At 41.1% G+C, this 27,555-nt stretch overlaps 1 protein-coding gene across 9 annotated transcripts in view; it reads left to right on the top strand.

The window, feature by feature from the left end:
• Window positions 1-482: 482 nt before the first annotated feature.
• SULF1 (sulfatase 1) overlaps window positions 483-27,555 on the top strand; it is a 181,420-nt gene continuing 154,347 nt past the window's right edge. For 5 of the 9 annotated variants that reach the window (XM_087420466.1, XM_087420467.1, XM_087420461.1 and 2 more), the window contains exon 1: window positions 483-740. The gene's annotated coding sequence lies outside the window, so the exon portion shown is untranslated. Of the gene's footprint in view, window positions 741-11,937; window positions 12,043-25,969; window positions 26,101-27,555 lie in introns of those variants that run through there. The other 4 variants (XM_087420462.1, XM_087420468.1, XM_087420469.1 and 1 more) reach the window with 4 other exon arrangements.

Genomic DNA, 27,555 nt, shown 5'->3' with positions numbered 1-27,555 from the left:
GGGAATAGAGGAGTTCCTGCTCTGAGCTGCGCCCCCACCCCCTTGCCCCCAGGAATGTTGGAGGCAGCCACGATCTAATCAAAGGAAGGTAGGAGTTTAGATTTCAAAATGTAGATGTCACATTTCAGTGCAAACTACTCCTACATTAACACTTTATCAGTATGTCAGGATGAATCTTTTATCTCCTTGGGGGGCGGGGGAGTGATTCGCTGAGAAGATTGCCCTCACTAGGCTGGCAGGAAAGGATTTTTAGCCTTCTCGTGCATCCTACGGAGGGTCCCCCGTCGTCCCCAGGGAGCGCAGGAGTTGTGAAAAGTAACGCACAACTGGCCACCGGAATAATTCATTCCCTCCACCTTCTCTGTAGCACCTCCCACTTCTCCTCTTTTTATAACAGTCCTTTCTCTCTGAAAATCTCAGGTTACTTGATGGGCGTTCTCAGACCTCCAGTTTCAGCCCTGCCCTCTGCCTCCGGTCGGGGAGAGACACCCACCCCAGCAATTGGATTGGGCAGTCTGTCTTGACACACCACTGTGCTGAGTGCTTGAGGACGTGTTTCTCCAGATGGTTGGGGTTAGTGTGTGTCATCACATTCGAGTGGGGATTAGGAGCAGGAAGGCTGCCTCGCTGGAGCTGTGTGGTCTTCTCCAAGTGCGACTTGCAGGCAAGAGAACCACTTTGCTTTTGGAGGAAGAGGAGGAATTCATTTTCTGCAGCCGCAAGAAAAGCGGTTTTTTCAGGTAAAGTGAAAGACATTGAATGCTTCTCTCTCTCTCTCCCTCTCTCTCTTTTAACCTAGTTTTGAATGGAATGCTAGCACAGCACACTTGTCAAAGCCAGTTGTTGCTATCCTATCAATGCTGCTATTGTACGGCTGACAGATAACAGTGAGCACGCTTGGTGCTTAATGCTGTCTGTATGGAGCTAACGCTCCTCATGTCCTGCTCTCCAAGGTGTAGCTAAGAAAATGTCTTTTGGAGTGGTGTTTGTCCCCTTTCACATCCTCGTTACATACTCAAAATGAGAGCTATAGATTGTTCATAAACGATGGATACGCCCAAGAAAGCATTTATTTTAGCTCTCAAAATTAAAATTCACTTTCAAACTGTTGCATTTTACTACTCAATTCATAAAGATTCTTTGACGCGTCTATTATTGAGTTGCTGGCGGAGATGGAAACGCTTTCTTAACCGATTTTTGCAATGTAGATTATGCCTGATTTATGACGGACCAAAGTGTTTTTAAGAAATTTTGGAGGTTGATTCTAAAGTTTGAAAACTCCTTCAGAGAAGAGGTTGCCATCTGAGCAGCTGAGAGATGGGCTTTAAAACAAAAATGCTTAGAGCTAGAAGAAAAGCAGAAAAAGAGGAAGAAAATGCTCTTTAACATAGCCCTCTTGCAGCTGCAGGGGAGCAGATGGAGGTAATTCATTTGCAGATCTGTTTGTGAAAGTTTTACAAGTCATTGAAAACTAAAGTAGCATCTCTGTAATGGATCATTAAAGTCACTACATTTATAGGTTTTAAACAGGCTATCTGAAGTGTTAATTAAATGTAAATAGATTTTCAGGCTTGGTTATAAACAAACATTAAAAAAGGTTTTAATTATAAATTAGTCATTGGAAATTAATGGTCATCCGGTGCCCAAGGAACATAAAATGAGTTGTCGTCATATGTGTGAGTAGTCGTTAATGTAACCACTCTGCCAAAACCACCCAAATTAAATTGAACTGACTATAACAATGGGCTTTATATACTATGTTTAATTTGTGGTACCAAAAAGAAAGCCTTTCGAGCTGATGCCCTATTTTTACAGGAATCAAAAACTAAAGGTTTCATTTTTCAAATTTTTGATCAAGCTAGGTAAGTCAATGGGTTACTTCCTTTGCACCCAAACAGACTTGCCTCCTGCATCAATGTTCATAGACCCGTGGGGCTCAAGAATTCTTGCTCCTACTGGACTTTCACATTTGGTAGAGAAACCCAATACTGTCCTCAGCCTTTCTTTGCAGGTGAGAGATTCTCCGAATAATACTGTATATAAGCTATTCTGAAATAGGAGCTGTTGAGTAGGTTGAATAACAGGATTTATGGCCAGTGCTTTGTGATTTTTATATTCAACTGCATAAAGATGCCTGTAAAATGATGTTTCAAGTTGCATTATATAATTTTTGCAGTCACTTACTATTTTTTAATCCTTGTTTCATGATATGATTAAAAAGTTATGATCAAAACAATATTTTAGTATAGTGTTTAGTTGTTATTCAGAATGTTTTCTGGTTATAGTCTTAAAAATCAACTTCATTGAGAAAATATCCTCCTGAATAACCAGGCAGTTATTACGACTGAGTATTATCCGATTCCCAATATTACATAACCAAAAGAGAACTAAGTTCAGCTGAAGTCTTTTGGAATTCCAGTCATTCCATTTTGGCTTTACAATGGTACTGGGGTTTGAAAAAATAAAGGCAGAGAGGCAAACTAATATCTCGTGTTGTGTCAGGATTAGGACTACGTGCACAGCCTGTAGCAGGGACGGGGGTGGCTACCAAGGCCATTTTTCACTATCGCAGCAACATTTCAGGAGAAAGTCAAGTTCCTCCTCACAGATGGGCTTTTCCTCCGTGAGATGCGGCCTGAGTTGCGGTTTAGCCCCGGGAGCCCCATGAGCATATGTCGCTAATGTCACAGACGGACCACCACGCTGCCTGCCCAGGATTTTGACAATATGAGAGAATTCCCCTGCAAAAGTCAACTGAACACAAGACTGGGCAGGATGGAAGCAAGAAAGGAAATATGGAGAAATAATAAATTCACGCCTTGAGAAGGCAAAGTTGTGTGTTATTCCCCCTAGCAAGACTAAAGTAATATGAAGTCACTTAGCAAAACTAAAAGGGTTTGCTGAAAAAACAGTGCCCACAGGGCACTCCCAGCCTCTTGTCAAAATCTCAATCTACCAGTCCAGGTGGTAAACATTCAGAGACATATTTACGGTGACTTCCACATACCTGAGTTTGACATTTGGTTTCTTCCTGACAGCACTTGTGCTGGTAACACACATGAAGTTCCCATCAGCAATCTAACAGCTGTGAAAGTGAGCACAAGGCATAGCCCTCCCAGGCAAGTGAAAAATAACCGGGGTGCAGATCTCAATTGGCAGTGTGGACGCATCCTGCTATCTAGCCATGCAGTAAGGTGACGGATCTTAGAGTTGAAAAGCAATCTGAAAGCTTGATTCATTAAATTACAAAATCCATTTTTATGGTGGAGTGGAAAACCAAAATACATTAATCCAGGTATCACTGAACTCGCGGTAGAGTTAAGTAGAGACCTGCATCAAAGAACTAAAAAAGTTCTACTTTGTTTCCTTCTAAGGAAATTTATGTGACTTCAGGCAGATTGTTGTGGTCATTTCCATTGTAATGGTAGAGACTAGTGGTAAGTGTGACACTTGGCATTTCCTTTCTTTATTATATATCCATATGGGAATGGGTAGGGGCTTGGTTCTATTGTGTTTTAGATTTAAAATGGTTTATTCTTTAAAAATGCATAAAGCAGGATTTTTGATACTGAATATTGAGCTTTCCCCAATCACTGCCAAGTGGATGAGGCCAACCAATGGGTTAGGTCAGGACATCTGGTTCTTTTATCCCTGTGCAATATTTTTGTGTGTAGAGCATGGAGTAAATTTAAGGGGATTAAAATTTTTAAGGAGCTAGATTATTATTTTTATCATCATTATTGACTTTGAGGGAAAAGAGGCTTGTGTATGAAATTAAGTCTATGGTCACTGGTAAATTTGCCTTTACTTTAGGTTAGACCCATGGGGAAAAACGGTATTTGAAAGAAGATACTCTTTGGAAAAAGTTTGTTCTGAAATATGTTTCCTATTTAAAATATTTTCAATTCTATCTCCAATATTCTGGGAAGGAGGGGAATTAGCCTGTTAGATATTTTTTTCTCTCTGATATTCCCCTCACTCCCCATAGTTAATCTGTCATCAAATTCTGAGTCCTTCCTTTAAAACATCTCCCACATCTGGCCCACAGCTACCGCTCCAGGGCAATGATTGGATCACATGCGGGTCATTACAATCACCTCCCAACGGGTCCACTTGCCTCCGTTTCCCTCTTCTGTCCACCATTATAGACTGAGCTTCCCAAAACCCTGCTTCTATCAAAACCTTTCTTAACTGAGAATTGCCCCACGGACTCTCATTATCCACAGGATGAAATGTGAATTTCTCAGTCTGATGGATGTGCTGGCCCTTCTTCTTTGGCCCCACCTTTCTGACCGTATTTCCTAACCAATCCCTGCAGGAGCAGAAGTCTACCCTCCCCTGCAGCTCAAGTGACCAGTTCAAGTCTACCCTTCCTAGTGTCTTTTCTTACCCTAACCACTGTAATTTTCTATCTCGTTGTCTGCAAAATGAGAGTTTGTTATCACGGCACAGTTCCTTCTGGTTCTACGTTTATAAGACAGTGTGTGGAACATCATCGTCACCTCTATGTACTCATCTTTCAAAGTTTCAACTTAAGTTCCACCTCCTCCAAGAAGCCTTCCCTGACTACCACATCTCCCAGCAATGTTTTCCTTCCCCTGAAGCTGAACCTTAGTTATCTACGGATTGCACTTAGCACAATTGCCTCCTTTCTATTTTGCCTTTTTATGCCTTGACTCCTTCATCCTGCTTAGGATGAAGTCTCCTAAGACAGGGACTGGCCTGGTCCACTTTCGTGCTCTACAGAAGACACTAACAAATGTGTGTTGACTAGCTCACAGGGACATTCAAACATCCAAGGTCCTTTTCTCTTTAGTTACCCCACTTTGGAGCCATTTGCCAGCTCTAATAGTGCTCTCCACCCATAAGAGGAAAGGAAAAAAATGATGAAACTTGATTGGTTGTATTTTGGGGTAGTTTAGGAAAAGTGCCACTTAAGCAGAATGTGAAATTATTTTCCAAATTAAGTTTGAGTGTTATATGGAAAATCCCCATCTATCTCAGCTTTCTATAATTATGGTAGAAATTGCAGCTATTAGCTTCCCCGCTATGGTATGAAATTTCAAATATGATATTGGAAGCAGGAGACTACAGTCTTTGGATTGATACAGACTTGTGTTCTAATCCAGGGACCACTTCTCACTGGCTGTGTGGCCTTGGACAGGTGACTTAACCATTCAGCTCCCTCCCCTGTGAAATGGCGATAGAAATACTTACCTTGCGGATGCTGTGAAGAAAACATATAAAGCACCTAGCTTAGCGCATGTGCAATAGAAGGGAGAGAAAGAAGGCTGGTAGATGCGCATACAGATAGAGATCTAGGATGCATGAATGTGTTCAATCATTAATTCTATCTATTTACTGTGTGTCTTGAGCCTTTTTTTCTGCCACCAAAGGCAGGGAGATGGGGAAAAGAGAGAGATCAAGAGAGTGAGAACGAGAAAGAGAGAGAGAGAGAGATGGAGGGGGCTACTTTTGGCATTTAGGGATTTGGAGCAACTGAGTTAATGGATCTGTAGGGACAATGTTGACAGTTGAATATACTTTGCAGGGAGGAGCAGAGTCCTGGGTCCTGCATTAAAGGGTAATAAAGAGCAGGCACTGGGCCGCAGTGCCGGGGGGGAGGGGGGGGTGCGGGGGGGGGTACGGACGGGGACGGGACAAAGGGCTGAGCAGTGGACCCCAGCAGGGAGCTGATTCACCAAAGGGTCATGTGCTCCTCTCCCTTCCTCCTGGCCCACTATTTAGAAAGAAATAATAACTTGGCAAAACATTGTAGAGTCAGGTCAAGCTTCCAGAAGCAATTGGTAAAGCCAGATACCACTTAGACAAAACAAGGGGCCTGGACCTCTGCCGTCCTTCACCTCCAAACCAAATTGAACAGAAAGCTGGAAGCTATCAGCCCCAGCTCTGGTCTGTTCCCAAACTCTGCACCCACCATCAGACACTGAGCCCTCTATCTACACCCTTTCCCCAGAGGGCAGCGGACTGACAATTCTCTAACAAAGCACTGAGTGCCACCTAGCAAACATGTCCTGGGACACTAGTCATTCGATTTGAGTTTTCAGGATCTTGGGAGAGATCAAAGGATATTCTTTCCTATCCTGATCATCTGGTCTGCACCTGCCCCAGGCCAGGGAGAGGAAAGAAGCCAGAATTCCTCTGGGGCGAAGGGCAAGGCAGTATTCCTGGAGACCCCTCCTCCCCATAAACATGTCTACAGGACTTCCAAAAAGTACTGACAGTGGTGTTGCGTGACCTCCTCCTCAGCTGGATCAGCTAAACCAGCTCTCTTTGCCCTCAAAATATGTGCTCATGTGCGACTGCACAATAATATGTTAAACCTCTGCTAATTTTTTTTAAAGATTTTATTTATTTTATTTTTTCCCCCCAAAGCCCCAGTAGATAGTTGTATGTCATAGCTGCACATCCTTCTAGTTGCTGTATGTGGGACTCGGCCTCAGGATGGACGGAGAAGTGGTGCCTCGATGTGCGCCCGGGATCCGAACCCGGGCCACCAGCATCGCAGCGCGCGCACTTAACCACCAAGCCACAGGGCCGGCCCTGCTAATTTTTTTTAAATGTAGCTCTCTACTTTACCTTTAAAGGTAAAACTTTTTCTTATACTCTGATTTCTTTTTTTTTTTTTTTTACTACACAGCTATAAATCTGTAGGAAACTATTTCTATGTCTTCTAAAATGTGAATCTAAGGGACTCGGACATGCCACTGTTTAACTGCAGTGGGTGAGGTTCATATTAAACCGCTCTGCTGAATAAATGAACAGACACACCGTGTTGATGGGTAAAAAAAATCTTCATTGTGAAAGGTAGAGCCTCTCAAAATTAATCTCCACATTGCATGTCATACTAATCATATGCTCACCCGAGGTTGGTTGGCTGGTGGTGGGAGCAGAGTTTGGGAATGACTCTGGTTGAATGTAAAATAAAAATTCTAAAGTTCATCTGGATAACAAACTTAGGAGCAGGCTCAGACACTGTTGTGGGACAAGAGGACCATAGGAAGACAGGGACTCGTTTTATCACGTATCCGAGCACGTTATAAAACTATAATAATTGAATTATCTATTCCTAAGCAATTGACCCTGACGTAGATTCTCATCTACCTTAGTATATTTTGCTTTTGTTGTGCTTTTCTCAGTTTTAATCCTGATTCTTTTTTTTTTTTGTTTTGTTTTTGTGAGAAAGATTAGCCCTGAGCTAATATCTGTTGCCAATCCTCCTCTTTTTGCTGAGGCAGATCAGTGCTGGGCTAACAGCTGTGCCCATCTTCTACTTTATATGTGGGACGCCTGCCACAGGATGGCTGGATAAGCGGTGCATAGGTCTGTGCCTGGGATCCGAACGTGCGAACCCTGGGCCGCCAAAGCGGCGAGTGCGAACCCAACCACTGTGCCACCGGGCCAGCCCTTAATCCTGATTCTTTTATTGGCATTGTCCAAATCTTCAGTTCAGCTACAAATTGCTGTTGCTAGATACTAGTTCTGTTGCTACAATTAACTGAAACCCTGAACTAGTTTTTTATTAGTTTGCATTACAGTTTTTCCCGTCTGCAAATAGGGCTACTGATGTATACAACTTTTCCACTTCATAGAATACATCAAAGGTCTGAAACAAGTTTGCCTCAAGAACTCAGGAAAATCCCCCTGGACCCATTCCCTCAATGAAAGAGGCCCCAAATATACCAACCTAAGAGTCATCTCATTTTTCTGAGCAGTAATAGAACATTCCTAATAAACAAAAGAGAAATCTGAATTACAGAGAGTTTTTGTTATTGTCCAATTTTGTGGTATGATGTTATAACTCAGGCAACACCTGCTATATTAATTTAAAATAAAACAAAGGTTAAACTCTTATAAGATATTAGCTATGCGAGAGCCATGGGAAGAAAAGATTAATTGCATGCCTACCATGCACTTATTGATAAGTTAATTTAGAAGTGTGCACCTGTGGATATTATCTTCACATTCATTTCAGTAATATGGCTTAGCACCAAAATCACCTTTCTATAATATAACACGTCCTCTCAATAGACTTCCTGCCAGTGTAAAGCCTCCCCCTTAACCTTCACCTGCCAATAATCAATCTTCGCCTGAATAGAATGTCCTAGTAAACAGATGTGCTTGGCATTGCATCCAGAAATTCTTGAAACTTCAGCTTTTAACTTGCATGTACAAGAAGTGCATCCCAGAAAAAGAGGCCCTACAGATCATGCACTCATTTTTTCCTCTTGTGAGCTTCATGCTGCGAAGAGAAAGGAAAGTGTTCTGAATATAGCAGATGAATAAAAGCATAGGGTATGTAATATTCTTTTACGCCTAGAGGCTTCGCATGTGTTATCACATTCTTCTTCATATATGACATCTGTACTTAGTAAAAGAGATTTGGGGGATATACTCAATATCAAGTAGCTTAAATTACTTTTTAGCAGTTGAGTTGATGCCCTAAGAAACAGCCATAATGTGCCTTCTAAATAGAATCAGAGCCAAAAGGAACAGGCTTAAGAAAGCTCTGTCAATGTGTTAATTCATTTATTCCATATGTATTCAAGAACTTCCTGTGCGTGTATTTCTATCCTAGCGAAGAGAGGAATACAAAATAACGTAGGACACCATCCTCACCCTGAAGGAATATCTAGTTTAGCTGTGAGGGGAAGACACGCATACAAAAAAATTTTTTTAGTAGTAATACAAAGAATTTTGTGGTTATATCAGTTATTTTGTTGTTAGTGCCCTCTAGTCCGTTCCAACTCCTAGTGACCCCGGGGACAGCAGAGCGGACCCCTGTCCAATGTTTTTACATCATCCTCTCACCTTCCAGTGCAGACAATGCTCTGCTGCTATTCATAGGGTTTTCAGGGCCAATTTTTTTTTTCTGAAGTGGATGGGTGGCCGGGTCTTGCTTCCTAGTCTTGTCTTAATCCGGAAGTTCCACTGAAACCCGTCCATCATGGGTGACCCTGCTGGTATTTGAAATACTAGTGGCATAGCTTTCAGCATCACAGCAACACGCAGCCTCCACAGTGTGACAACTGACAGGCGAGTGGTGTGGTTCCCAGACCAGGAAACAAACCCCAGCCATGGTTGGGAGAGTGCTGAATCTTAACCACTAGACCACCAGTTGGTGGTCTGGCCATCAGTTATTAGTACTAATTAAATAAAAAGGATGTCAAGAGAGCCCCCTGTTGAAGGAGCTGGAACCTGAGCTGGGCAAGACTTTGTCCAATGTCGGTAGGCAGGTGGATCAGAGCAGTGATTCATCGCCATTGTTTACAAACTGTGTGGGGACAATTTATTTACCATCTCTTTCATTCAGTTTCCTTCTCTATAAAATGGAAATATGGTTATCACAAAGGATTGTTACAGAGATTAAATGAGATAAAAGTAAGATGCTTAACACAGAGCGTAGAACATAGTAAGTGCTCAAACAGCTTGTTTTCCCTCCAAGATGGCAAAAAGAACTGCTTGAGCAGAGGCTTAGAGTTAAACTGAGTATTTCATTTTCAAAGAAAGACACAGTGTTTTTGAATCAGCGGATCTGTATAGATGCAGTTTGGGAATTCAATGAAGGGAGGCACTAGGCAAAGAGGAGAAAGAGGAAAGGAAGGGCCAGAGGAAGAAAAGAGGAATGACAGAGGAAAAGAAGAGAGAGAAAAAGAAGAGGAAGGAGGGGGGAGAAAGAGTGGTTCTCTGATGCCTCTACTCTCTGCCCTTTTCTGTTGCAAGCACGTCACGTCATAGCTAAATTAGGCCAGATTCTAGAGCGTCCTGACACATCAGGTAGAGAGGTTGGATTTTAGAGTTAAATAGGTGTCTTAGGAAGTTTAAGCAGTAGGTTTTTCAGGAATGGGGGCGGGGGAGAGAGACAGAAATGAGAGACAGAGAGAGAGAGAGGTGGGGGGTGGAGAGGGAAGGAAGGAAGCAGAGCAAGACAATTGGGAGGGTACCAAAAGCCCAAAAAAGTGGAAAAAAAAGTTGCCTAGTCCCATTGATGGCATTGAGAATGACAAAAGGATGGGTGTAAGAAACATTATGAAGAAATAAATAACTGTATCAACAACTTGATGATTGGTTAAATAGAGGACAAAAGAAAGACAAGAGACAAAGATCACACTGAGGTATCAAGCCCAGGAAACAGGGGAATGGTGACACCACCTAAGGAAAATGGGGGTGCTGGAAGTGGAATTTCATTTTGCAACACCATAAACTTCCAAAGTGAAAATGGTCATTATGGAACAAACGTTTATCAGTTATCTGTAAATTAATAGCTATGCTTGGGATAACTTTATAACGCAAACATGGTAGATATATGTGTATATAAATGTTTAATAATATAATTTAAACAGATAGAATCTAATTTTCTGATCATCGATGGACATAAGACAGAATACACAACTGTGATTTATGACATGTTCCTCCCTGGATAAAAAGGATCTTTTCTCAGATTAAGAAAATGGTTGGCCAAATAACAATTCTAGTGTTTTTAAATTTGGGGGATGTAATGAATTTTCAAGTCAGAACAACAAACTGCATCTGCAAAATACCTAGAATTCTCTTCTTTCAACTAAGAAAATGTTGGTGGAGAAGGACATCTAATTTAAAGAGAGTCTAGAGGCAAGAAGAGATGAAATATTTAAGTTGCTTCTGCTCATAAACTTTCAGATTTCTCTTGGAAGAAATGGGTTGACATCCTTTTGCAAAATGTATGAATGCCTTATTTTACAAATGATAGACATTCCCATCTTCACTCACTACAAAGACAAATCATTCTTAATTTTAAGGTTTGGGAAAGATTTTTCCATCCACCTGGTTTTCTTTCTCTTCCCTCTTTCTTTGCCCTTTTATTTGTTTTAGCCACATTTCATTTTAAAATCCTCTTCACAATAGGAGAGCCAATCTCTGGTCACATCCTTATACTAAATCAATGAATAGTTTTCAGGATTAGGTATAATTTAGAAGTAAAAGATCACCTTTGCCATTTCAAACTCTCGCACTAGATGTTGGGGGCAGCATGATTAGAAGAATACACTGCTTGGGTCAGCAAGATGTGGAATTAAAATGTAGTCCTATTACTAGAAATTTGTGGAATAGCACTGACCTGTGGAGACTTGACAGCATGTTGGTTCCTCAAAAGAGACTTGGGTTTCATTCAAGTTTTTAACGAAGACTTTGGCCTGTTTTATTTTACTCAACTGAGTTTTCTGAACCACGTTCCCTAGTTCCTATGGGAGAGATGCCAGCCTAAGTATCAGCACCTGTAATCTATTTCTCATTCAGGTTGCCATGCATGAGGGTCTAATTGGCATGAGCCAGTTTATATTTGGGAGCTATTAATGGCTAATGACTGAACTGGTAATTCTTGAGACATCCAGTTCAATGAACGAAGAAGAAAAAGTATAATTCACAAGTGTCATAGTTAGGTCAATAAATGTCATTGGCAATAGGCATAAAAGTTGGGCTTAGCTGTCAAGCTTAATACTAGATCAGATTTCTTCCTCTGGTACCCACTTAGGTCAATGGGCTAATGTGTTTGCATGGAGATGAGGGTACAGAACGTAAGCTGATATTCTTAAAGTTCTTAATTTCAGACTGTCTAAATCAGATTTCAGTTCAGGATTCTATTCCTAAATGTTCAGCTTCTAGACCCATCTCCGAAATACAATGACTTCTTGAATTGGAGAAGCATGGTCCTTGTAAGAAAAGAAAAATGAATAAGTGGAGAGGAAGGGGAGAAAAAAGAAATCAGTGTAGTCAAAACATGTTCATTCAGAGAGTTACATTTATTTGACACAAAAATATGGACAGAAAATAGAGAGAAAATGAGGTATATGCTTCACGTATAACAATTGTTATTCTCATTAGCCGTTTTGCTCCAAAAATCATTATCTGTTGATCTACCATTCTGATCTACCACTACAGTAATCTCAGAAGTGGACTTGGAGGTGTTCCCACAATCGTTTCTGCCACTGTCATAAACCCTTTGGAAGCTTAGAATACCCCACTGGACCACTTCATTGGCTTCAGGTAAATCACATTTCTTGCTGAGCAAGTAAAAAAGTAAGATGTAGTGACAATGAAATAAAATTTGCTGAATAATGGCAGTCGTGTTATAATTAGGAAAAAGAGGCAGGGTGGTACAGTGGAAAAAACATTGGAAACCTGGATTCTAGAACTTGGCTACCATTAATAGTGTCATATTGAGCAAATTGCTTAACCTTTCAAGAGCATGCCACCCACCACCTCTTTGCATTTATTCTGCCGTTCCTTCATCTAGATTACATTATTCTCCTCTACTGGCAAACTCTGCTTTTCCCTTAAGACAAGCCTAAAGAAATAAAACATTCTCCTTGAAACTAAAAAGCAGGGTTGGGAGAAAGGGGAAGGACTTGCATCCAGTTCTCCATCACCTCATGCTTCTAAAGTGGGTTCTACACTTGATTTCTTTCTTCTTCCCACTCATCTGACACACGACTGTTAAACTAATCTTCCTTTAGCACCGTTTTCATCATGTCATTCCATTACTCTAAAACAGCCATCTCCCAATTTCTACAGCATGCAGTCTAAATAAAACACCAGCATTTAAGGACCTGCATAATCCTTTCCACTATAACCATCCCATTTCCCCTATATACTTTCTGATCTTTACTAAGCTAGTCAAGCATCTCCTGAATTTAAATCATTTACTTCTACTGCTAAGCATTTGCTCATACTGTTTTCTGGGCTGGGGCTGCTGCCCTCCCATCATGGTGCCCAAATCTCACCCATCTTTTTTTTTTTTTTTTGTAAGAGAGATCAGCCCTGAGCTAACATCCGTGCTAATCCTCCTCTTTTTGCTGAGGAAGACCGGCTCTGAGCTAACATCTATTGCCAAGCCTCCTCCTTTTTTTCCCCAAAGCCCCGGTAGATAGTTGTATGTCATAGTTGCACATCCTTCTAGTTGCTGTATGTGGGACGCGGCCTCAGCATGGCCAGAGAAGCGGTGTGTTGGTGCGCGCCTGGGATCCAAACCCGGGCTACCAGTAGCGGAGTGCATGCACTTAACCGCTAAGCCACGGGGCCGGCCCTCACCCATCTTTGAACAGAAAATCACCCCCATTACCTCCGTGGAACTTTCTTTTACTAATTATTCCGACCATCAATAATTTCCTTCTCATAGGTGCTCTCTTAACACTTAAAATCTTGTCATTTAATTTTAGCTCTTACAGTACAGTTTTGCATTTATTGCTATTCTATTCTTCATAGATTTTTAAGAACAACTGGGGTAGAAAATTGCATTTTAGTCATTGAGAAATCTTAGGAAACTAATCAGCAGCAAATCCACAGCTAGACCAGACAATTCTTTTGACAATGGGGAAGGCACTATCTCATGCACTAGTTCTCTGGCTTACATTTTTTTTTCCATCCTCTGCCCACATCACTCTCCAGGGCTGTGTTTGAGCCAGCTGGATTCCATCCAGAAACAGATTCAAATAGACAATAGGCCAACTAGAATTCCCATCTTCCTTGATTAGATGTGAAATTGTATAGCTGGGTGTCACTCACACGCCAGCCACTCAGGATTCTATGTTATCAATTAATTTCTCTTGAGAGCCGAACTGAGGAGATTGTGACAATTCCATTTTTAAGGACCTGTAAAATTATGGCTAGACCAGAATTTCAGAGATGGTGCCAGATATATAGACCTGTCCCACCTGAATGAATATATTCACTATGTGCTGCATAACATAAATTAAAATGCCCTGTAACCTCCATAGTAAATCATATTGGGTTGGTTTTTTTTTTTTGTAGTGGGATTTGATTGTAAAAATTCCTTGGCTAAGAGTCACATTCTCATTTGTAGGACAATTAGCCAGTGAGATGAGACACTTTAAATTACTTAGAAGAAAGAGAAAATTATCGCACATTCTGTCAAAGCTACTCGATCTTATTTCTTGTTGTTTTCTTAAATAATTTAGAATTGGGATAGGTTTTCCAGGAAAGGCATGTAAGATAAGAATCACAGAATCTTAGAGGTATACCTTAGAGATCATCTGAGTAAAATCCCTCATTTTACATCCGAGGAAACTGAGGCCTGGGGGTGTTCAGAGACCTGCCTAAAATCACAAAACTCATCCTTACCAAAGAGTTCTACAAGGGAGGCTTTGTCAAAAAGTGTAAGTCAATGAAATTCTACCAGGACTAAAGGGAGTTCACGTGTCCATTGCACATTAGGACCTAACATGGAGGTATGAGCCCAGCTCTCTTTGTGACCATGGACGCTCTTGCTGAGTGCTATGATGAATAATCAGGTACTGGAGAGAATTCTTGAGACTGGAACAAATACCAGAAAAAGCCAATTTATTGTTCAGGTGTCTTCCTTGCAGAAAATCCATTCTAATGGAAATATGCAAGCACTATTGCTACAGATGGTCTGAAAGTATGTAGCTTTATTATAGAGAAACTTCTTTGAAGGGGCATTTTTTAACCTATCCAAAAGAACGGGACCCAAACGATGACGACAGTATTGATCATTACTGCTTCAAAACATCTTCACTTGAGCTAAATCATTGGAACTGTAATATTTGGGTAAGCAAAGCAGTTAATACCATTTCTGCACACCAGAGCACAAGCCCGGGTCTAAAGAGCTAGTTAGTGGAGTAATCAGCGTTAGAAGCCCTGTCTTCCAACTCCAACTTCACTGCTCCATGCTTCAAGTAATTCAAAATACACCACGTTTTCTCAATATTAGGGAAACCTGTTGCATTTGAACAGTTGAGCTGTTCCTCAGTAACATCACCTCACTGAGAAATAAACATTTGAAATACTTCCTTAGGTATTGGAATTTTCCCAAGAGAAGTATAAGAGCAATATTCTTCGTAGCTTAATAAATTACATGAGTGGACATACCATTATATATCTATATAATTTATGTTTAAAACTGATTTATTTGTAAAAGAAATAAAATCAATCATTATTGAATTATAAATGTATTTCATAGTCATTCACTTACATTTTTCATTTTGTACTATAAAGAATAACAATTTAATCATTCAAAATAAAAGATTAACTTAGAATACTTAACTGTGGTTTTGACTTTTTGAAAAACAGTTTTGTTTTTAAAACATGTTCTAGATTTCCTTTTTTGTTGTTGTTGTAAGTATCCAAAGGAATCCATTATGATTTTCAGAGCAATGACAAATATGTTGCAGGAAAAACAGTATTTTCATTCATATTTTTAAGTTATTGGTCATATTTCAATCAACTGGAGCATGTGATTGCAAATCTGGTTAGAATTATAAAGAAATCAGGCTCCGGGCCAGCCCGGTGGCATAGTGGTTAAGTTCGTGCACTCCACTTCTGGCGGCCCGGGGTTCGCAAGTTCGGATCCCGGGCGCAGACCTACACACCGCTCATCAAGCCACGCCTGTGGCAGGCGTCCCACATAAAGTAGAGGAAGATGGGCGCAGATGTTAGCCCAGGGCCAATCTTCCTCAGCAAAAAAAAAAGAGGAGCATTGGCAACAGGTGTTAGCTCAGGGCTAATCTTCCTCACAGAAAAAAAAAAAAAGAAATCAGGCTTACCAGTTTTACAACTTCTGATGAAGGGGAGAATTCTGTTGAGAGTATGAAGATAACGTGGTGGAAGAATTACCTGTTAGTCATATAGCTAAGCCTTGTTACAGTGAATGCTGAAAAAGGATTCTATGAAAAATTATTTCTTTGGTCCATAAAAATACTTTGTTCATACTATTTCCAACTAAGCCTATGCACTGAACACTTATGTAAAACATGCTTCCCTATTTCGTATCCTATTTGCATCTCAGTTGTTGTCTATAATGAAAATAAAGCAGGTCATTTTCACCACTCAAAGGGAGGACCAGAAGAAGTAAAGCTGAGCTCTTACTAAACTCTTTACAGCTCTGTTGTTCTGCCATTGAGCAGCAAGTGCCTTTGAGTTTCTGTGACCTTTTCTCAAATACGTTCGTAATTTCCACCAAAAATACCACATAAAATGGCAAACCGTTAAAGTGAAAAACAGCACACACAAAAAGATGCAAGCCCTTGGAGGAGGAATATAACTCAACGGGTATGACACCCGGTGTGAGAGCACCTTCCTCGTCTCTCTCACTCGTCACGGAGACCCTTCCCTCTAATCTTCAGCTTGTCACGCACGTAGACAATGGACTTTCTTAATTTGTGCTCTACTACGAATTGTAAGTCCTCTGAGGTTTTATGTAATTTGATTTTTCCCTTATGAAATACACATCCCTCAATTTTATATAACAACCTACGCTTTCCAAAGTGCTTTCGAACATTCATTTGATTTTGACAACCCTGTGGAGCATGTCACACAACCAAGTACCTGTGGCGCACCCCTCTTTCTTTGTGTGAGAAAGATGGGTCCTGAGCTAAGATCCATGTCCATCCTCCTCTATTTTTTTTTTGTATATGGGATGCAGCCACAGCATGGCTTGATGAGCTGTACGTCAGTCCACACCCAGGATTCAAACACGCGAACCCTGGGCCGCTGAAGCAGAGCTCACGAACTTAATAACCACTATGCCACTGGCCCGGCCCCCGTGCCCCTTTTAAAGAATAAGAAACAGAGCGCCGTTCTTAGGTAATACACACTGAAAAATATTTAGGGGTGTAAGACCATGACGTACGCAACTTACTCTCATAGAGTTCAAGGAAAAAAAAAATATATATATATATATATACACACTGATAACAATAGATGAATCTGAGTAAATTTGTACGCAAGTGTTTTTTCTATTATTCTGTCAACTTTTCTGTAAGTTAGCTCAACTCTCCAAACTTCAGTTTTTTTATAATTATTTTCAAATACAAATTTTTTTAAAAAGATACAGAGACACAGAGAAGTAAAATAATTTGCATAATAGGGCTGATTAGAGACAAACTGAAGAATCCAGGTCTTCTATTTCTCCCCACTTCCTCCAAACCTGTCATCTATTTCTGTATAAACTGTATAAACTGAAATTTCTGTATAAACTGAATCCTTTAATTTCCACTTAAAGTATTTATAAACCACAATCACAACTTTTGCCAATCAGTCATCAATAATCTGTACCATAGCTCAGGGAAAACTCATAATTATTTAACTACAACTCTTATTTATATATCATATTATCTATTGTAAATCATTTTTACAACCCTATTTTATTTGATTCTCATAATGCTTTGAATGAAGTAGATAGCACAGGCATTATTGGATCCACTTTTCAGATTAAGAAACAGGCTGTGAAGGTTACTTGTATCATTATTGTTCATAGCTACTAAATGGCAGAGTCACATTCTGCACACAGATACTCAAGTCCTAAAATTCCAGAACCAGTACTCTTTCCAGTATATCTTCTTGACATCCCCATGCCTTTTCATACTCCTAATGACCAGATCTAAAACTTCTAGGGCTCATGTTGTATTTAGCAATAGAAAAAAATAACATTCTCTTAAAGAACAAAACAAAATGACTGAAAAAGATGCTTATATTTTACTTACTAATATTACATATAACAACAGCTAAGATTTATTGAGTACCTACCTGCCACGTGCAAGTTAGTGCTTTATATAATTACCCAATTTAATTTTTGCAACATCTCTGTGACATGGATTTCTCGTGGTCTCCATCACACAAACAAGGAGACAGGGTCTGAGAGGTTGACCAACTTCTCTGAGGTGATGGACCTCTAGGGGCATGGACCACTCCAGACCCCTACCGTTCATTACATAGTCTTTATCCCACATTTTCCCTTTTTTCCTTAAGCTGAGTTGATATTTTAACCAATTTCTTTTCCAAATATTCAGTAATTTTTACATTCTGCAATTGAGAAAATTCTTTCCAGGAACATAGTGTGTATGGAAAAGCATATGTATGAAAGAGCAGGCACCACATCTTATTTGCATCAACAGCAGCCCCTGGTACACAGTAAGCATTCAATGAATGTTTGTTAAATGAATGAATGATGTTTGGAGTCCTCTATTAAAAAGCTTTTAAGACGTCATGATCTAAATACTTAAAATCAAGAGCTAAAAAGCAAGTTGGTGGAATTTGCCAAATGTCAGCTTTACAGCAAAGCACATGGTTTCGAAGCCAGAAAAAAATAATAATAAAAGAAGAAAACAAATGTCATTTTTTTTAACAAATTTTAAGCCAGTCTTTGGAAAGTTGAACTGCTCTGTCAATAATCTGACAGATGTGGCTTTTGACTGCCTGGATAACCTCTTTTAGATTATAATCTCTTGTCTATATGACAAAAAGTGACACTCAATCTCACTGCTGGTTGGATTTCGTGATTTTTCTCTTTGCTATAACCAGTTAAGACAGTCATTAAGGGAAGCCCTTTGGACTTCCAGCTGTCCTTTTTCTGGATTTTTCCCACTCCAAAGTTTCCGATAATATTCATTTGTATACACATTTTTCCTCCAACAAGAATGGTTAGGTGAGCCAAGACGACCGCATTCGCATACCTCCTTCCTTCTTTAGTAACACAGCCTTTGTCCTAGCCAGAGCATTCCAGCACAGCACACAGACACCTTAAGTGCACAGCTTAACTTGACTGCAATGTAAGGGGATTTCAGGGTGAAAACTGCATTCATGGAAGTCAATCACACATTGGGTCTCGGGTTACTCAGCTTGGCACCAGCTTAAAGCATTACAGCAATTCCTTTCAGGCACTGCCCGTTATCACTCCCTGTGCTGTCCATCACCATTGCCTCCGGCTTGGGCTCTTAGCCTCTGGTTCTTCTTACTAATGCACCTGCCAGTCCCAGACATGGGTACTTGCAGATTCTGCAGAATGAGGCTTTTTCCTCTTTGGTTCTCAGCACATCCTCTACCAGTATCTTTCAGAGTGTGCAACTTCTGCAGTCAGCTGTGTCCAGAGCCCTGTTCCCCACACCTCCTGCCTCTCCTTCATCTTCTCTGCCCAGTCTGTGCTCTCATGCTTTGCCCCAGCTCCTGCTCTCTGATTATATGCTTTGCGTTTGCAATTTATTCCTCCACTTCTCACAAAAAGACTGGAGGGGACAAACTGGATTCAGCACATACTAAATTTCTTGGATGTTGCCTTATTTAGAAATTTCTATATCTCTTTAATCCACTGTTTTCTAGTGAAAGCTTTCTTAAGATTGCTAACCCCAACCTCAACACCCTGAGTTTACCTGATCCTCTGAATAACTGTTTGTCCTTGGGGCTGAAGTCACAACCATAACATTCAGATTATGTTATGTTATTATAATATCAGATTGATATTAATGATTATCAATCACCATCTTTTTTTTTTTTTTTTTTTTTGCTGAGGAAGATTTGCCCTGAGCTAACCTCTGTTGCTAATCTTCCTCAAGCAAAACATGAGGAAGATTAGCCCTGAGCTAACATTTGTGCCAGTCTTCCTCTATTTTGTATGCGGGTGGCCCCTAAAGCATGGCTGACGAGTGGTGTAGATCTGCACCCAGGATCCGAACCCTCGAACCAGGGCTGCCAAAGCAGAGTGCGCCGAACTTAACCAGTACACCATAGGGCAGGCCCCTATCACCGTCTTTTTAAAGACATCTCTATTGTTTTCCTTTGATATCACTTAAGATTTATATTTAAACACAGAAACCTAGACAACTGTTCTCAGGGTCACCCCTCAGCTAATGCTCACTGGAAAAAGGGCTATGTTTTTTACACACTCAAGGAAATAACGACTTAGAGCTTAGGCCAGGAGCGCCTTAAAAGACTCAGAAAAGGAAGGAGGAACTGAATGATACCAAGTACCTACTACATGCTGGGCTGCTGATCACTGTCAGACTCTGTTATTCCCATACTCATCTTTCTAGTTACAAGTAAGGGAATTAGACGAAAAAAATCACACACCTGTAGAGCTAGGATTTCGACCCAAATCAATTTGTCTTCCAAAATCGATGCTGTCTCTCAAAAGAAAGTTCCATATAAATGCTAAACAGTAAAACCTAGTCATTAATTACACGGAGGGAGTTTACATTTTCCTGCAATTGACACCTTTTTTTTTCCAGACTAATTAAATTCCTAGCGTGGGTGAAGTGGCTTCTTCCCACAATTTACTAGGCTTTTTGGTAAAGAGCTAAATGAAGGTTTGCTGTGAAACTGGTGAGAAAAAGAAGACTGAGATTCCAATAAAAACTTGTTAACTGGTGTGCAACACCATGCCTATTAAGAGTGGAACAACTTCTACAGAATACACGGACTGCTCTGTACATGGCTTGTTGAAGGCTGGCTTAAGCGCCTCATCTCTTCTAGAGATGTCCCATGGGCTCCAGCCAAGCCAGCTCTGAGGGTTGGAACTACTCTAGTGTTTCTTTCTTTAGAATCTAGAGCATCACAATGAACATGCTGCTCAGGTTTTCCGTAAGGTATTATTACTGCTGTAAATAAGCAAGGCATATACACGCTTACTTAATGTGTTTTCTCTTGATTTACATGTCCTTGCTCCTTAAATCATTTCCAGAAATTCTTTAGGAAATGTGAAAGGAATTTATCAAATAAATGTGTTATCTTTTCCTCCAACAGAATTTCAGATTACTTCTTGAAAGATCCTCTCCAAATTCTTCTTCAGTTCAAACTGATGTTAACAAACTTGAATATACACATCATAATTAGCAAGCCAATTTATTCAGTTAATTTGTGTCAGTCTAAATAATTTTTCCTGACAGATGACTTCCGTTCTAAGTACCAAGGATTTTTTAATCCTAGGCAGGTTATTGCTAAGGATAAATGATTTCATGTTTCTCATAAAGATGCCAGTCATTAAGAATATTAACACAAATTCCTTCCCCTTGAATAGAAACGAGCTGTCATTTTAGCAATGTTGCTACGTCAGCCTTTCTATTGTCAAACACAACAAATGATGAGAAAATCAATTTACTCTTTAGAATTAGTCAAGTGAGGAATCCTTTGAAATGAGGGTGCAGGGTTTGCCTGGATGTTATAATCACATAAAAGCGAGTACTGTATATATGTTGGTAAAATGTTGTGCAATTTAATGAGAACTATTTGCTGCCATAGACCTTCCAGACAGAATCTATCTCTGAAAAAGAATTCCCCACTCCTAAAATAGAGGTTTGATGAGCAACAGATGTGGTTTAAATGAACCCTTGTTCAACACAACTACGAATATATTTTGATGGGAATGAGGCACAGGTCAGAAGAGACGGGCGGTAACCATAGTACAGCCTCAGTGTTGAGGTTGGTTGTGGAGTTCGAATATATTTATGTACTCCATAAAGCTTCTCTCATAAGGCAGAACGCAAATGAGCTTTTAATTAATACTTTCTAATGGTGGGAGGATGCCATACGTGCTGCTTATGAAACAATTTACAATTTTACTTTGTAGTCCAAGAATGTGGAGGAAAGCAACTCAATGGGCAGCCACAACCTTTAGAGTGATCTACTAGCCCTGGTAATGATTTGCAAGTTCCATAGCTTGGTTTCCCCACCCACAAAGGGAAGATTAGATTGTTCTTCAAGAATGACAAGCATTTAATATTTTGAAATGACTGAATAATGAAGTGCCTGGAGTCTATAGAAAGGCTGAGGGGAAAAGAAGATTAATTTCAAACCAAAATCTAGTACAAACATGACCTTCCTATTGTAAATCTCATGAATAGGAAAAGAAATTACATCCAAAGCTTTGTTTCCAGGGCTGAGAATTTTGAAATATATTAATATTAGGATGTTTCAGACGGCAAAAAAGATCTGTTTATTACAATCTCTTGTCTGTGGAGATGAGAAAAATTCGTTCTGCTACATTTTACTGAAAGAATGCAGTTAGTAAAGATTTAAATGACAGGAATGGAAGCGTCATCGTTTTATTCCTTTGTCTTTAGGCAGGACTAGAGTTAAGCCATCCCAGGAAAGAGAACAACACTGTTGCTCCCAAAAAGCTCCAGGTGAGAATAATAAAAATTAAAAAGAGCACATGGGAAAGCTCAGGGGCCTTGAAATTAATAAAGGTCAGCTCCAGCTGACATAATTTCAGTTAAAATTCATTTCTATTTGCAAATAGCCTGACACTTAGCAAAACTGCAAAGGATGTGATATTTGGCACTAGTTCTCTGAAAATTCCGTTTAGTATTAGTATTAATGTCTGGTCATTGTGTTATCCGCCTCCTCTTCACCCTGTTGGTGAGGGATGGAGTCCTGCCCCAGGGTTCTGGGATGATCAAACACAGGACATCTGACACTAGACACATGGGATAAACAGCAGTTTATTGGTCACACATACTAATAGCCTGGGGCAGGAGGGCACTACATGCCACGTAGGACCACACGGAGGTTGCATTCAGGAACAGAGTGAACAAGAAGAGGCTGTGAGGGGCAGGCTTTGTAGTAACAAGAAGGTGAGGTGAACCCTGGTTCCCAGAGTGGGATGTGATTGGCTTGTCTGAAAGATTGTGTGGGCTGGCAGGCAAGTGAAACTTATCAGGTTGAGGACCCAATGGAGTGCAGCTGGTCCAGCTGTTGGAGAACTAGCCAGGTGGGGAGCCTTTCCCACTCAGAGGGTGGGGGCATATCAGAGGAAAGCAGAGGAACTCACAGGCCTTTGGTGCCCTGTGAGGCTCAAAGATGTCAAGGCAGCATGTGAAATCTTAGGCCTTACAAGCCAGTCATCCATACAAACTATGTCAGATTATATCATGCTCACTTTCCCTTGGCTATACCTGACCCCTCTAAGAGTAATGTCTCTGCCACACCTATTGTGTCTCCTGAAAAGAGTAGGTTTTTTGACTGGATTGATAAACGTGGGGGCATAAACAGTTTTCTAGCAAGAGTACTCTCAAGCCGAGGGTATATAATTAGCTAGATGATTCATGCAGAAGTATCCTTTGCTACTCATTGTGAATGGAATGACAAGATGAAGAGAGCCCTAAACCATCCAGACAAATTACATATTTAATTCTTCATTTGATTTTAATTTGTCACGAGGTGAATGTTGACCAGCTTTAGACATACAGCCAAAGGGCCAAAAAATGGTCTAGCTTGCCGAAGTGAAGGTATCCCTGCCTTCGTTTTTTAAGAATACTGTCAGGAGACACAATCAGCCCAGACTCTCTCTCACTTCCCCTGTGATTTCACAAGTGAAGAGATAAAGGACACGGGGAGGCCAGTAGTTCCAGGCAGAGCGTGGGCATCTGGAGTTACTGCTGGGCCTGTTGTAAAGTCTTAGGCAAGGCACTTCAAGTTCTGTACCTTTTTAATGAAGAACTTAAACTAGATCAAGAGTTTTTAAACTTTTTTTTAGTAAAATCTTTGTTTCAAACCAAATCTAAAGTCACCCTATAAAACAGATAGAAAGGAAGCTTCTTGGTTTGAATCCAAGGAATGAAACCTAAGCCCAATTGACCTGGCCTCCCCCTCACATTTGCTCCCTCCCCATCCCTGCCTCCCCCAAGATTCCTGAAGCACTTCCATGAAAGCCTAGGGCTTCTTGGAACCCAGTTTGGAAACCAGCAGATGAGATACTATCTCAGGTTCCTTCCAGCTTTCAGCAGAATGGAAAAACCATAGACTATGGAGTCAGACAGACTTGGGTTCAAATCCTAGTTCTGTCACTTCCTAAGCTGTATGACCAGTTTTCCCATCGTAAAGTGAAGATAAAAACAGCTCTACTTTAGGACAATTGCTAGGTTAAGAATGCATGTAAAGCATCTGGCCAGAGCCTGAAACATAGTAGGGACTCCCCAATGGTAGCTTCACCAATGGTAGAATAATTGGTAAAAATTCCAATTATTTGTAAAGGTTATGGCTCTGACTTGAGCAGAACAAAATGAGGGAAGATCCTATACTTGAACTCCTAAATTGTAATGAGACCTGTGTCATTTCTGAAGCTAAAACCAGAAGAACTTGAGGCTAAAATTGCTCTTTAGAACCTGAATTGGTTTTTATTCTTCCAAATTAATGGAGGTGGGAAAATTATTCTAATTCACTGAACCGTCTGTATGCAATGGAGAGCATGTACTGTGTAGACACACCCCAAGTCTCTTAAATGACACCGCGGTCGATCCAACCACCACAGATGGAATTTAAAGCACGTTGCTTTCACCAAAGAATAACAAGGGAAATGTCATTAAGAACACTCTAATACTAAGCCAGAAGAAATTCAGTACCTGACAGCTCACATTCTGTATTTCACCCCATATCGTAAAACAATTCAGCAGAGAGCTATTGTTCATTTTTGAGCTGCTGTTGCGATAGCCTGCATTCTTTCAATGGTGGAGGAGTTCCCCCATAAAATGCATCCCAGAAGTCTGTGATTTCTGAAAATCTCACCTTTTGGGAATTTTCCTGGCATTCTATTAAGTAAGCTCCACTCTATAGGTCCTCTAATATGCAGTAGCAGAGGCGCGCTAATGCCAGCATTCCTGTTATCCTCACGAACTTACGTCCTAATGTTAGCAGACTCAGGTGACGTTTAGACTCTCCTCTCCACGCTTTATAAAGCTCTTATTTTCTTTAAGTCTATGAAAATTTCCAAACATACACAAAAGCAAAGGCTATCACAAGCCCTCATAAGCCTATTGCACAGCTCCAACGTCAACACCTCACCACCACGTGGCAGCTCGCACCTGAGCCCGTGGCGGTTACACAGGCCCCTTTCACTCCGAGACTGACGGCCCAGGTAAGATCAGGTAAATTCAGCCAACACTCATTAAGCGCCAGCTTCACCCAGGCCCCGGTCCCAGGCCACCCCGGAGAATCACACAAGGCACCCAACCTATGAAGCCAGCCAACACATAAGGAATTACAACCGAGAAGCAGAGTCAAGCAGGAGAAAAGAGGGGAAACGTGGGAAGGCTTTTGTGGGCAAGATGGGATTTGAACTGAGCTTGGAAGGAAATGGGAGTGAGGACATTCCAGGGTGAAGAGGAGGATGTGAGTAAGGATAGGAAGCAGGAACTGAAAGGCCATCTTTAGAGAATGATTCATATTCTAATGTGCTGGTAGGTGAGGCGAGGACCGGATGGGAGGTGGGAAATTAGTGTGGAGACACATGGAGGCTTTGAACGCCAGGATGAGGAAGTTCCTTACACGTTGGGGAGCAGTTTCGGGAACAGGGGAGGATAATAATCATCTAAAGAAAATAGGAGGTAGCGAGTCGGGGAGGGAGGATGGGTACTCAGAGTGAATCAGAACTTTCTCAGCCCCGAGCTCTGGGAAAGAACTTTCTGGCTGGGTTTTATCGCTCCCACAAAGAAAAGAGCAGAGAGATTGAAAATAGAGGATTAAAATAGAGGGTTCGGCCCTGGCACAGGGAACTCCCAGCAAATCATGCTTAGGAAAACAGGAGACCAGGAGTAAAGAGAAGCAACAGCAGCAGCACCTGGTCTGAGTCTAAGAAACATCAGTATTTACTAAGCACTTGGTCCCTGGAACGCCGCCTGCCTTTCCAAACACCACATCTTCCTCATCCACTCCATCCTGCCACAGGCAGCTACTGTGCCGGGTGCTCGGGGCGGGGGGGGGGGGCCGGAACAGCATGCCTGGAAACCCTGACTCCCTCCCACCCGTCCCCCCTCCTCCCTCCCCGGGCCTGCCCCGCCGCCGGCCGGCCAGCTGCAGCGCACTGTTTGTTTGCCGAGGTTTGCATACACATATTGAGTTGCCTTTTTTTCCAGCCAGTTCAGCAGTGTCCCGAAATTCACCCCCGGTGTAACTTCTGCCTCTGCTCCTCCTCTTCTTGGAACTGCCTTTTGTTTGTCTGGCAGCCGTGGTTCTACGGGGGTGTGTGATGATAATAATACGCGGGCTTATATAACCCTCCGCATCTTGCAAGCACTTCGCAGACAGTCCCTACTGAATCTTCGGGGCCGCTGTCGGGCCGCTCGGCTCTAGCGGCAAATAGGAAACCCCAAGCCGAGGCGCGGAGGCCAGAGGGGAGGGCAGGGAGGGTCAGAGGCCAGGCCTTCCTGGCTCCCCGCGCCTCGGAGGTCAGCGGAGATAAGGAACAATGACTCTCGCCCTCAGGAGGAGGAAGGAAGTCCCGCTGCCACCTTATCTCTGCTCCTCTGCATGCTCCCAGTTCCCAGAGCTGGTTCTCTAGAGGAGACTCTGAAGGCGGCTTTTGTAAGTACGATGCTCTGCTTTTGCGTTCAAGAGGAAGGAAGCAGACTTTCCTTACTGCCCTTGTCGGTTTCATATTATTTATTCATTAGAATGGTTTCCCTCATTCAGATTCTTAGATGATGGAAAGTGTGTTTCTGGCCAAAGTCCTCCACCCAATTGGGTCCTTCCTAAAAGTGATAGGAGGAGAATGAGGTTTCTGTTGACAATTCAGTTAGCAAAATAGCAGCCAGGCGAGATGCTGAAATGGGCCGCTGTCACTGCGTCCTGGTCCTGTCTGAATGTTCTACCCACAGCCAGGCACGCACACACATCCCGCCACCCTGGAGGAGCGCTGGTTAGTCACCTGGCTTGTTCGGCAGCAGAAGCGATGCAACAACTTTGCTCTTGAATTTCTCTGCTTCCAGTGCTCTCAATTTCAGGCAAATAAATGCAATTGTTGGAAGTTTCTTTTCACACTATGAAACAGATCCCATCGTTCAGCGTAGGCTTGAAACGGTGCACTGGCCTGTGTAAACTCTGTAAACTCTGTTAACTATAGTGGACATGTGAATTCTTACCAAGTTTTTCACTGCATAGCTGAAGGGTCTAAATATTCAAGGAACATGGACACTAACTTCTTAAGCACCGGCGAAACGCAAAGCTCTGCTATTAAACGATGTTTCTGTAAAGAATGCTGAGTTCGTAGTATTTTTCTCAGGGATGATGCTCATTGCTTTGAGAAATTGTCTTTTAAGAAAGGTGAATTTAAAAGTCTAGAACAACGCTAAGATACAGTTTCTGAACACATAGAAAGTATGATTTGCTAATTGAATAAGCCATGAATATAAAGTTCTATTTTGGGTAGTTGTACAATTTGCATTTGTAAAACCATGATTATAACTTGATGCACTATGAGATATAGAAAATTACTGTCTTCATTTCAAGTAAGGAAACTAAGAGATGTAAATTGGCAATAATGTAGAAAAGCGAGCCCTCTTACTTTGCGCACTGTAAGTGCTATGATTAATCCACTAAGCTTGACTGTCTTTATCTTTAGATAAACAGATGTGAAAACCACATACAGTGTGTATGTATAAGTGTGTGTGTTTGTGTATACACACGTATATGGAAGAGTTTAGTTTATATATGTACATATTTAATTATCCTGAAATCTTAACATTTGTTGTATCTATCTGGTGTTCAGTATTTTATGTGGTAGTGTAATATCCAAAATGGGCCAAGTGGAAAGATTTCATATCAAATTTCAGAATGCAATAGAGCTATTTATTCATTATTTATTCAACAAACATGACAAACATTATAAAACTGTGTCTATTTTTAAGATTTCCTTTAAATCACAATTCCCACTTAAAATTCTCTGTGGCTTCCAAGAACTTCTAAGGCCATAATTAAAGTTGAAAGTGAGACTGGAGTCTAGTTGCTTTACCCCTAAATTTAAAACTGATCTGTCAACAC

This window comes from Ceratotherium simum, chromosome 31 (assembly GCF_057802395.1).
Source record: "Ceratotherium simum simum isolate JZ-2026a chromosome 31, ASM5780239v1, whole genome shotgun sequence".
In the NCBI taxonomy this organism is placed as follows: domain Eukaryota; kingdom Metazoa; phylum Chordata; class Mammalia; order Perissodactyla; family Rhinocerotidae; genus Ceratotherium; species Ceratotherium simum.
Note: the sequence above shows the minus strand (reverse complement) of the source record. Positions and strands in the feature narration are given on the sequence as shown.